The 10,057-nt window shown below is 56.3% G+C and overlaps 1 long non-coding RNA gene across 1 annotated transcript; it reads right to left on the minus strand.

Annotated features, from left to right (window-relative positions):
• Window positions 1-2,691: 2,691 nt before the first annotated feature.
• LOC145527641 (uncharacterized) lies at window positions 2,692-9,740 on the minus strand. The gene is made up of 3 exons (XR_014069811.1): window positions 8,018-9,740; window positions 5,523-5,780; window positions 2,692-4,902 (listed from the first exon to the last, which is right to left on the minus strand). It is a non-coding gene; the product is annotated as an uncharacterized LOC145527641 (long non-coding RNA).
• Window positions 9,741-10,057: the final 317 nt, after the last annotated feature.

Here is a 10,057-nt window from a genome sequence, read left to right on the forward strand (position 1 = left end):
CTAAAACATAACCCTCATCTAATCATATACATGTGCATCCCTAGCATCCATCCATCCATCCACACACGAGAGAGAAAGAGGAAGACACAGACGGAATTGAGAAAGGAAAAGAGAGGGACACAGCCAGAGAGAGACACGGAACCAAAGAGAGGAAAGGAGTCGATGGTCCAGACTTTTCCTCAATCTGTCTCGAAGGTAGAAGAAATGACAGCGCCCTTCCACCCCAGAAGGGGGAAAAGGACGGAAGGTTTGGAGAGGAAAAGACAAGAACGCAGGGAGCCATTAGAAACTCAGCCACCCGCAGAAGCCGAGCTGGGACCCTTGAACAGAATCTCAATGGAAACAGAGGACCAGAAAGTTGGCTACTCTTTTCTATAAGAGAGGGAGACCTTCGAGTCTTCCTTTCGGTCCTCCAACTTGGATGCGGGGTCTCAAAACAGTCAGGAGGGGGAGTGCCTTTTCCTGGGTTCCACGGCGCATCCAGGCCTCGTTCTGCCCCATTCTGTGCTGTGTCAGCCCTGGATGGAATCTTTCTTTCGGAAGTCTCAGCGCACGAGCTCCACGTGATATCGGCCCCAGGTGGAAAGGCATGGAGCTGCTCGTAGGCCGACAGACCTAGGAAGCAGATGGGAGAATGACCCCCACTCTGCAGATGGAGAGACTGGGGCAACCCTGAGGGGCATATGCTTGTCCAGGGCCACACCACTTATGAGAAGAAGGAGCCTGGTCTGAGAGCAGCATGGTCCTCGGAGCTCAGGCCCTGGCTGAACCCAGGCCTCCCCAGGGCTGTGGGCTGGGCCGTGTGGGTGTCATTGTGCCTGCACATGGCCTAAGGGGGGTGGTCGAGCAGTCAGAAACCCAGAGATTCCCTTGGGAAGTTTTGAGGAAGGGACCTCAGCACGAACCCCAGGAAATGATGTCACCTGCCGGCAACAGAACCCAACAGAACCCGCAATCCGGGTATCCAGGCCTCCAGAGCGGAGAGGAGCCCCCAGCCAGATCACTTGCTGCCAAGATGTTCTGCTGTTTGCCCCTGCCCAGAGGCCGGGGCCTCAGGAGAGCTCACAGGCAGTGTGCGTGGGCACCCTGTCGACGTTGGCTCAGGACACCCCCGAGAGGCCTCTGGCCCTTTGCCCGGAGAAACAGAAAGGTAACACGGGGAGCCCCAGGCCGGGCCAGGCCACCTCTCCCATGCCACCCGGAAACACCGGGTCCTTTGCCTGTGTGTGGGGATGCGGGTTTCTCGGGCTGTGTCTCCCTCAAGGAAGCCCAGGCGGATGTGGGGTCAGAAGCCTGTGGACAAGTTGTGCCCACACCCCAGGGGAGAGCAGGCTGGGCGGGATGGGGAGAGTGTGGGCAGCGCCGACCGGCCAGGCTGACCTCACACCCTCAGATGGGTCTCTTTCCTCCCGGGTGGGGATCTGAGCAGACACACGTCTCTGACCCTTCTGGGAAGAGAAGTTCGAGCAGGCAGAAGCAGCGGCTCCACTGGCCAGGCCCAGCTCGGAAAACTCCCAGCATGGCTGGCTGACGGTCACTGTCGTTGCAGAGCTTCCCACGTGATGAGGCCGAGGACGGGGACACCCCATCCAGCTCCCAGAGGGAGGGGTCGGAGCACCACCCGCCCGCCCGTGAGGCCCAGTGCAGGCTCCAGGTCAGCGTGCCCACGGAGGCATCAGCCCCACCGGGGGAGACGCGGAGGTGGGGAAGGCCTGCTGCCGAGACACCGCCCAGGATACAGCCGGCGGCCCAGTCTGAGGCTTCCACGGAGCTCAGCACACGCGGCTCCGACCCAGAGTCCAGAGAACCCCGGCCTCTGAGGCACCAGGAGGACCTGGAGCCCAGCACGCCAGAGCACAGAGGTGAGGACGCTGGGGCTGGTGCACGGGAGTGTGTGGGGAGGGGTGCTGAGCTACACAGGGACGAGTCCTCGAAAGCTGCTGCTGGGCCTGCAGCAAGCGCTGGCCTCACACCCCCCGCCCCCCATCTTGCACACTTCAGTCCCAAAAGACATCTGACGCTGGGTATTCTTTGGGAACCTCTTGGAAGGTTTCTGTCCCGGGGTACGCACATGCCAAGGCTGGCCTGTGGGCAAACTTTGCTTCTCCCCCAGCTCTAGCACTGGCCTCCAACTGGAACCAGGCTCCACTTCCGAGACCTGTCCCCACACAGGTAGTGGCTCCAGGTGCAGGACCCAGGGATCCACCGAGGGCAGATGGAGAAGCGAGACTTGCCCTCGCAGAGACACCAGGCCAGCTGGGTACTGGCCAGCACACCGGGCAGATCGGATCTCCGTGCCTGCAGGACCCCCAGCCCCAGGCACTGATGTCCCACCCCCTCAGCGAGAACCTCCACCTCCACGTGCACCTCTACCTGCTCGGGCTTTGGCAAGAGAACCCGAGGCAGAGGAAGAGTCACCGCCTCGGCAGGGAGAGCCTGCCCTGGCTCCCGTGCAACACCCAGACGCCCACGATGACTCACCCAGCCCTGCAGGGAGAAAGAGCCCCCGCTCTGGACAGAGACCCAGAGCCCTTACCGGAAACACCACGTCCAGGGGAGCGGTCGGCTCTGCAGCCTCCATCCCTGTCTGCTCACCGTGGATGCCGGCAACTCGGTCTGCCCCCAGGGGACATGGAGTTCCTTTCCCCTGAACTGCTTTGCATGTGGTTTGTTTCCACCTTTCTGGTGATGTTTTATTTTTTGTATGGTTTCCTGTATTTTTGTTGGTTAAGTTGGGATTAGTAAACTTTTTCATCATTGTTGCAATCTGGGAACACTGTTGTGTAACTCTGGTGATACTGTGTTACCATCACCACTTTGTAGTTTCAGACCCGTTCCATCTTTATGCCCCACCCCCCAACAAAGCCTGGATTCAAGGCAAGCACGCCCTGTTCATCCCTCCCCCCGATCCTGAACACAATTTCATCTTTTCTTTCTGCATTCCTTCCTATATTCTTGGTGTCCCCAATCAGTGACTCTCAGCGAAATGACTGAAGGAGTGTTTTTCGGACTCTCCACCTACTGTAAGACTCCATTGGAGAGTTCTCATTTTTATGTCATTTGAACTAGCCTTTGATAGCTGAAAGGACGGTGTACGTCCTTTCAAGATACCATGTGCCAAACGAAGCCCTTTTGGCAACTGCCATCATTATCTCCAGGCAGGCATTGCTGTTTGAAGGGTGACATCTCAGCCAGAAGGCAGAGGCTGAGCTCCTCTTGTTGCACCAGCTCCCAAAAGAAGCCAAGAAAGGGAGCTGGAACAACAAACCACCCCCATGCCCAGGAAAGCGTTCTTCATGACAGAAGGCTAGAAAATGACCCAACATCCTTGTGGCCCAGAACCACTCTAGAAAATCACTGTTCCATAAAAAAGAGAAACACATGGGAAGTTCCAAGGAGAGGCAATGCCCATGGCCAGTGTACTTGAGAGACGGCCTGACCGCTCCGGGGAAGACACGCACCGACGGAACCCCTTGGGAAACAGCAGTGATAGTCCTCACCGTCGTAAGGGTTTCCTCTGGGGACAACCTGCCCTGGGCACCACACGAGGGAGCAGACCGGCTTCTCTTCCTCTGCCCCCACACCATTCACTCATGAAGGCAGCTCAGGTGTTCTCATGCCCTGCCTGCCTGCCTGCCTGGCTCATCCGTGAGCTGTGACCACCTCCAGGGTAGGACTCCACCTTTTCCTCTCTGTGTACCGTGAATCTGCACACAGTGGGCTTTCAGAACCTTAGGAGACTTGAGCCATTCCCACTCGAGCCAGAACCCTCCCCAGGAAGGAAAACAGCTGTGGAGTCATTTTGGCCCCAGCACTGGTTCCGAAAGCCTGGCGGCTCCTACAGCCTCTACGGTGTGAAGAGGGAGGTCCCTTTTGACAGAGCTTTCCGGCTCTCAGATCTAAGCTGTTGTTTCACTGTCAGCTGTGTCTCTTCCGTTGCAGCCAGGTGGGCCACGCTGCTCCAAAGGAGCTCACAAGCTGAGTTTCAAGGGAGGACAGGGATGGCTACAACGTGCTGCAAACTGAGTGAGGGTCCCCACAATCCTCAGCAAAGGTCTGTGGTGTGCAAGCGGGGAGTAGAGGGCCCCCAAGTTCCAAAGGAAGGGAGGTAGTCGGGAGCTAAAGCCCTTGGCTGCTGTGGTAGCAGCTGCAGATGGCAGCCCGTCCACAGTGCACTTCAAATGAGGTCATATGAGCGGGACTCTGGAAATGGCTCCGAAATCGAGAGAAAGGGGTCAGGGTATGTGGGAATCCGGCGGGGGTGGGGGGTGGATGAAGGAAGGTGTCCCTCCTCTCTCCAGTGCAATTTGGTTTGGTGAGTCTCAAAGCTACCAGATGGCACTTCCCAAGTCAGGCCCCCGCAGGAATCAGGGTGGGCTGCCTGCCTCGGGCCCTGCCACAGGGACAAGCCACACCAGTGGCCTCCCTGAGCTCCAATGGCCGGATCTGGGGGGTTCTGTCTGGGTGCACACCTCCTTGCTGTGGCCAAGTTCCCCCCTTCTCTGAGCACCAGCTTCATCCTCTCGAATGAGGACATCAATTGCTACCTTGGCACGTTACTCTCTTCATCCTGTGAAGACTCATTAGGCTTATCCTACAATTACTAGCTGGCCCGAAGAGATATCTCCTGAATCCAGCTTAAGCTGGAGTCTCCCAGGCTCATCTGGCATGTCTTCCCTGAAGTCTGCCAAAACCCACACCCTTGCATTTCCAGGGACTCCCCTTAGCCAGCTGGGCAGAAAACCCAGCATGCTTCAAACAAGCTGACAGACAAGCGGGAGAGGACTCACGGGCAGACGGCTTCCCTCAGGTCTCGGGTGGAGCTCTGGGACCACAGCAGCAACGGGCCATCCCAGCCCCTGGGCTCAGCAGCGCCCTCATTCTCAGGCCGGCGGCTCTGCCCTGAGGGGAGCAGGAACGTCACCAACTGCCGCAGGCGGACCTCAAGCCCCTCCCACTGCTGGAGCCTGACCTCCCCCGGCCCCACCCCTTCCCCTACCCCAGCAGGACGAGAGCTCGTCTTCCCCTGGCTTCCAACGTGAGGCCCGGCCCTGGGCCCCGATTGGGCACTGCCCCAGCCCGGAGCCAATCACAGTGGCCAGGGAGGTGGAACGCACCGATTGGCCAGGGCCAGGTCATGTGACCATACTCCCCAGGAAACTCAAAGATTACCAAGGTTCTCTAAGAAACCAATGAACAAAATTATCCACTAAAGGCAAACCATAATTTTTAATGAGGCCAATGTCACAGAAAAAAAAAAATGCTCCACAATAAACTGCTCAAGGAAGCTACTAAATAAACTTTCAGAAAAGTTTAGTAGTTTTTTTTTTTTTTTAAATAGGGTGACGGAGAGCTATACCTTTCCCATCTATGTGAATTTAGGTTTAAACTAGATTTCCCTTGGCTATTATATAAGACAAAAAAACCCACATCACCCACTTTCACTCCCCCCCACCCCCAAAATGTGTTTCAATCTATTGAATTTTTGTGTCCTCAGTTGTGTCTGATTCACGGCAACTCACCAACTCTACACAGCCAGGCTCTTCCGTCCATGGAATTCAGGGCAATTTTTTCTGTCCCAGTAAATGCCCACCCTGGGTGATCCAAAGGCAAGGGCTCCGAGGCTCCTGAGAGACTAACTCCTTTCAGCTGAGCACAGAGCTGGCTCCTCACTGGGATGCCTGTGGCCTGGGGCTCCCAGAGGGGAGAGCAGCACTCGCCCCACCGTGTGGTCACTGCTGGAAGTGCAGGCTGCTCCTCACTCCCCCTTGACAGTGTCCCTGAGGGCAGAACAGTGTGAATCGAATCAAGGTGGAAATGCAAACTCCAATGCAACCAACCTTCCCACAAGATCTCCAAAACCACTCAGGAACAGGGAATTGGAAACTGCAGGGGATGACATGAATGGAGATGGAGACTTGACACCTTACACCGAGTTCACTTCCAGTTATCCCTAGACAAACTTTCCATGAAAACTTGTCACAAATCTAGAAGAACAATGAGCAGAAACCGGACACGTGCTTTGAGTCTTCACACACAAAACTAAAAGGCAGTCCACAAAAAAAACCCAGAGAATACAGTGGACTTTGCAAAATCAAAGATATCTACTGTGGGAAAGACCTCATTACAAAAGCAAAAGACAGGTCATACATCGCGAGACGAATGAGTGGAAACACAAAGCTTATCAAGGATGTGTCTCCAAACAGACAAAGAACGCCAACACAACAAGCCTGTGAAAACTAGGGAAAGGTCTGAAGGGACACCAGACGGAGGAAGACACACACAGAGTATCCCGGATGATGTCCAGCACTGAGGGCCTGAAGAAACAACAGTCTAGTTGCACCCCCTCAGGCCTGTGTGACCGTGGATGAGGCCTCTGTTTCCCGGTGGCTCTGAGACATGGACAGGGAGGAAGGGGAAGAGAAGTCACTTGCATTTCTAATACTCACAGCAAAGTCTTCCAATGAGAAGGGAATTATCACCCCCACTGACAATGCCATTCACTGAAGTGATATCCACGAGTCCATCTACCCCAGAAGGGAAGGATGGACCTGTTCTCACAAAACGGCGAGAGATGGAAGGAGGAAGATCAAGCCCACACCAATCACTGGAAAGAGAAGCTGTGCTCAGGGCTTGAAAGAATTCCTATAGGGAAAATCATGTCACAGCCCCACATGGCAATCCACAGCTTCCATGCTATTCCTCCCAAAATGCCAATGCATTTTCGCACCGAACAAAGAATTGCAAAAGGGGTACGGAAACAGAAAAGAGCCTACATTGTCAATACAATCCGACGAAAAAGCCCCGATACGGACATCCAAGGTTGTGTGAAAGGAAATTAGACGACCAAACTAGGATCCTCAGGAGAGTATCGGAGAAGGCAATGGCAACCCACTCCAGTACTCTTGCCTGGAAAATGTCCTGGACGGAGGAGCCTGGTAGGCTGCAGGCCATGGGGTCTTGCAGAGTCAGACACGACTGAAGTGACTTAGCCGCAGCAGCAGCAGCAGGACAGTATGCTATTGGGAATACAACAACACACACAGATCCAGATCGATGGAATAAAGTTGAGGGTCCAGAAACAAACCCCAGCATCCATGGTCAACTCATCTCTGACACAGACGGTGAGAATATCCAAATGGGAACAAGAAAGCCTCTTCAATCAATGTCCATGGGAAAACCAGACAGCTACATCTGAAGAACGCTATTGGGTTTGATCTCATACCACCTCAATATCGGGGAAAAACCTCACCCTAAAGACTGATGTCATGAGATAGCTAGAAAGAAGCGTAGGTCAAAGGCTCCTTAACATCAGAGTCTCCTTGCCATTTGCTGGGCGGAGGTCGAAATGGGTCTCTTCAAGTAAGGGAAAGAGGTAAACGAAGTACACCACTGGGTTTCCATCCAATGGAACCTATTCACAACAGAGAGGCTAAGCATTCACAAATGCAAAAGATAGGAAACGGAACACGAGAGACTCCTTGCAAGTGGTGTATCTGAGAAGGGGTTCATATGGAAAGAGACGAAGAATGCACAGCACTCAGATTCCAAGAAACACCACCACCACCCTTGACCCTTCCCCCATGACCAACTCTGACCTAAAGCCTTTCTCTCCCTCTAACCTATCCCTAAAACATAACCCTCATCTAATCATATACATGTGCATCCCTAGCATCCATCCATCCATCCACACACGAGAGAGAAAGAGGAAGACACAGACGGAATTGAGAAAGGAAAAGAGAGGGACACAGCCAGAGAGAGACACGGAACCAAAGAGAGGAAAGGAGTCGATGGTCCAGACTATTCCTCAATCTGTCTCGAAGGTAGAAGCAATGACAGCGCCCTTCCACCCCAGAAGGGGGAAAAGGACGGAAGGTTTGGAGAGGAAAAGACAAGAACGCAGGGAGCCATTAGAAGCTCAGCCACCCGCAGAAGCCGAGCTGGGACCCTTGAACAGAATCTCAATGGAAACAGAGGACCAGAAAGTTGGCTACTCTTTTCTATAAGAGAGGGAGACCTTCGAGTCTTCCTTTCGGTCCTCCAACTTGGATGCGGGGTCTCAAAACAGTCAGGAGGGGGAGTGCCTTTTCCTGGGTTCCACGGCGCATCCAGGCCTCGTTCTGCCCCATTCTGTGCTGTGTCAGCCCTGGATGGAATCTTTCTTTCTGAAGTCTCAGCGCACGAGCTCCACGTGATATCGGCCCCAGGTGGAAAGGCATGGAGCTGCTCGTAGGCCGACAGACCTAGGAAGCAGATGGGAGAATGACCCCCACTCTGCAGATGGAGAGACTGGGGCAACCCTGAGGGGCATATGCTTGTCCAGGGCCACACCACTTATGAGAAGAAGGAGCCTGGTCTGAGAGCAGCATGGTCCTCGGAGCTCAGGCCCTGGCTGAACCCAGGCCTCCCCAGGGCTGTGGGCTGGGCCGTGTGGGTGTCATTGTGCCTGCACATGGCCTAAGGGGGGTGGTCGAGCAGTCAGAAACCCAGAGATTCCCTTGGGAAGTTTTGAGGAAGGGACCTCAGCACGAACCCCAGGAAATGATGTCACCTGCCGGCAACAGAACCCAACAGAACCCGCAATCCGGGTATCCAGGCCTCCAGAGCGGAGAGGAGCCCCCAGCCAGATCACTTGCTGCCAAGATGTTCTGCTGTTTGCCCCTGCCCAGAGGCCGGGGCCTCAGGAGAGCTCACAGGCAGTGTGCGTGGGCACCCTGTCGACGTTGGCTCAGGACACCCCCGAGAGGCCTCTGGCCCTTTGCCCGGAGAAACAGAAAGGTAACACGGGGAGCCCCAGGCCGGGCCAGGCCACCTCTCCCATGCCACCCGGAAACACCGGGTCCTTTGCCTGTGTGTGGGGATGCGGGTTTCTCGGGCTGTGTCTCCCTCAAGGAAGCCCAGGCGGATGTGGGGTCAGAAGCCTGTGGACAAGTTGTGCCCACACCCCAGGGGAGAGCAGGCTGGGCGGGATGGGGAGAGTGTGGGCAGCGCCGACCGGCCAGGCTGACCTCACACCCTCAGATGGGTCTCTTTCCTCCCGGGTGGGGATCTGAGCAGACACACGTCTCTGACCCTTCTGGGAAGAGAAGTTCGAGCAGGCAGAAGCAGCGGCTCCACTGGCCAGGCCCAGCTCGGAAAACTCCCAGCATGGCTGGCTGACGGTCACTGTCGTTGCAGAGCTTCCCACGTGATGAGGCCGAGGACGGGGACACCCCATCCAGCTCCCAGAGGGAGGGGTCGGAGCACCACCCGCCCGCCCGTGAGGCCCAGTGCAGGCTCCAGGTCAGCGTGCCCACGGAGGCATCAGCCCCACCGGGGGAGACGCGGAGGTGGGGAAGGCCTGCTGCCGAGACACCGCCCAGGATACAGCCGGCGGCCCAGTCTGAGGCTTCCACGGAGCTCAGCACACCCGGCTCCGACCCAGAGTCCAGAGAACCCCGGCCTCTGAGGCACCAGGAGGACCTGGAGCCCAGCACGCCACAGCACAGAGGTGAGGACGCTGGGGCTGGTGCACGGGAGTGTGTGGGGAGGGGTGCTGAGCTACACAGGGACGAGTCCTCGAAAGCTGCTGCTGGGCCTGCAGCAAGCGCTGGCCTCACACCCCCCGCCCCCCATCTTGCACACTTCAGTCCCAAAAGACATCTGACGCTGGGTATTCTTTGGGAACCTCTTGGAAGGTTTCTGTCCCGGGGTACGCACATGCCAAGGCTGGCCTGTGGGCAAACTTTGCTTCTCCCCCAGCTCTAGCACTGGCCTCCAACTGGAACCAGGCTCCACTTCCCAGACCTGTCCCCACACAGGTAGTGGCTCCAGGTGCAGGACCCAGGGATCCACCGAGGGCAGATGGAGAAGCGAGACTTGCCCTCGCAGAGACACCAGGCCAGCTGGGTACTGGCCAGCACACCGGGCAGATCGGATCTCCATGCCTGCAGGACCCCCAGCCCCAGGCACTGATGTCCCACCCCCTCAGCGAGAACCTCCACCTCCACGTGCACCTCTACCTGCTCGGGCTTTGGCAAGAGAACCCGAGGCAGAGGAAGAGTCACCGCCTCGGCAG

The sequence above is a fragment of the Giraffa tippelskirchi genome, chromosome 11 (genome assembly GCF_054371585.1).
Source record: "Giraffa tippelskirchi isolate mGirTip1 chromosome 11, T2T-mGirTip1v1.2.pri, whole genome shotgun sequence".
In the NCBI taxonomy this organism is placed as follows: Eukaryota; Metazoa; Chordata; class Mammalia; order Artiodactyla; family Giraffidae; genus Giraffa; species Giraffa tippelskirchi.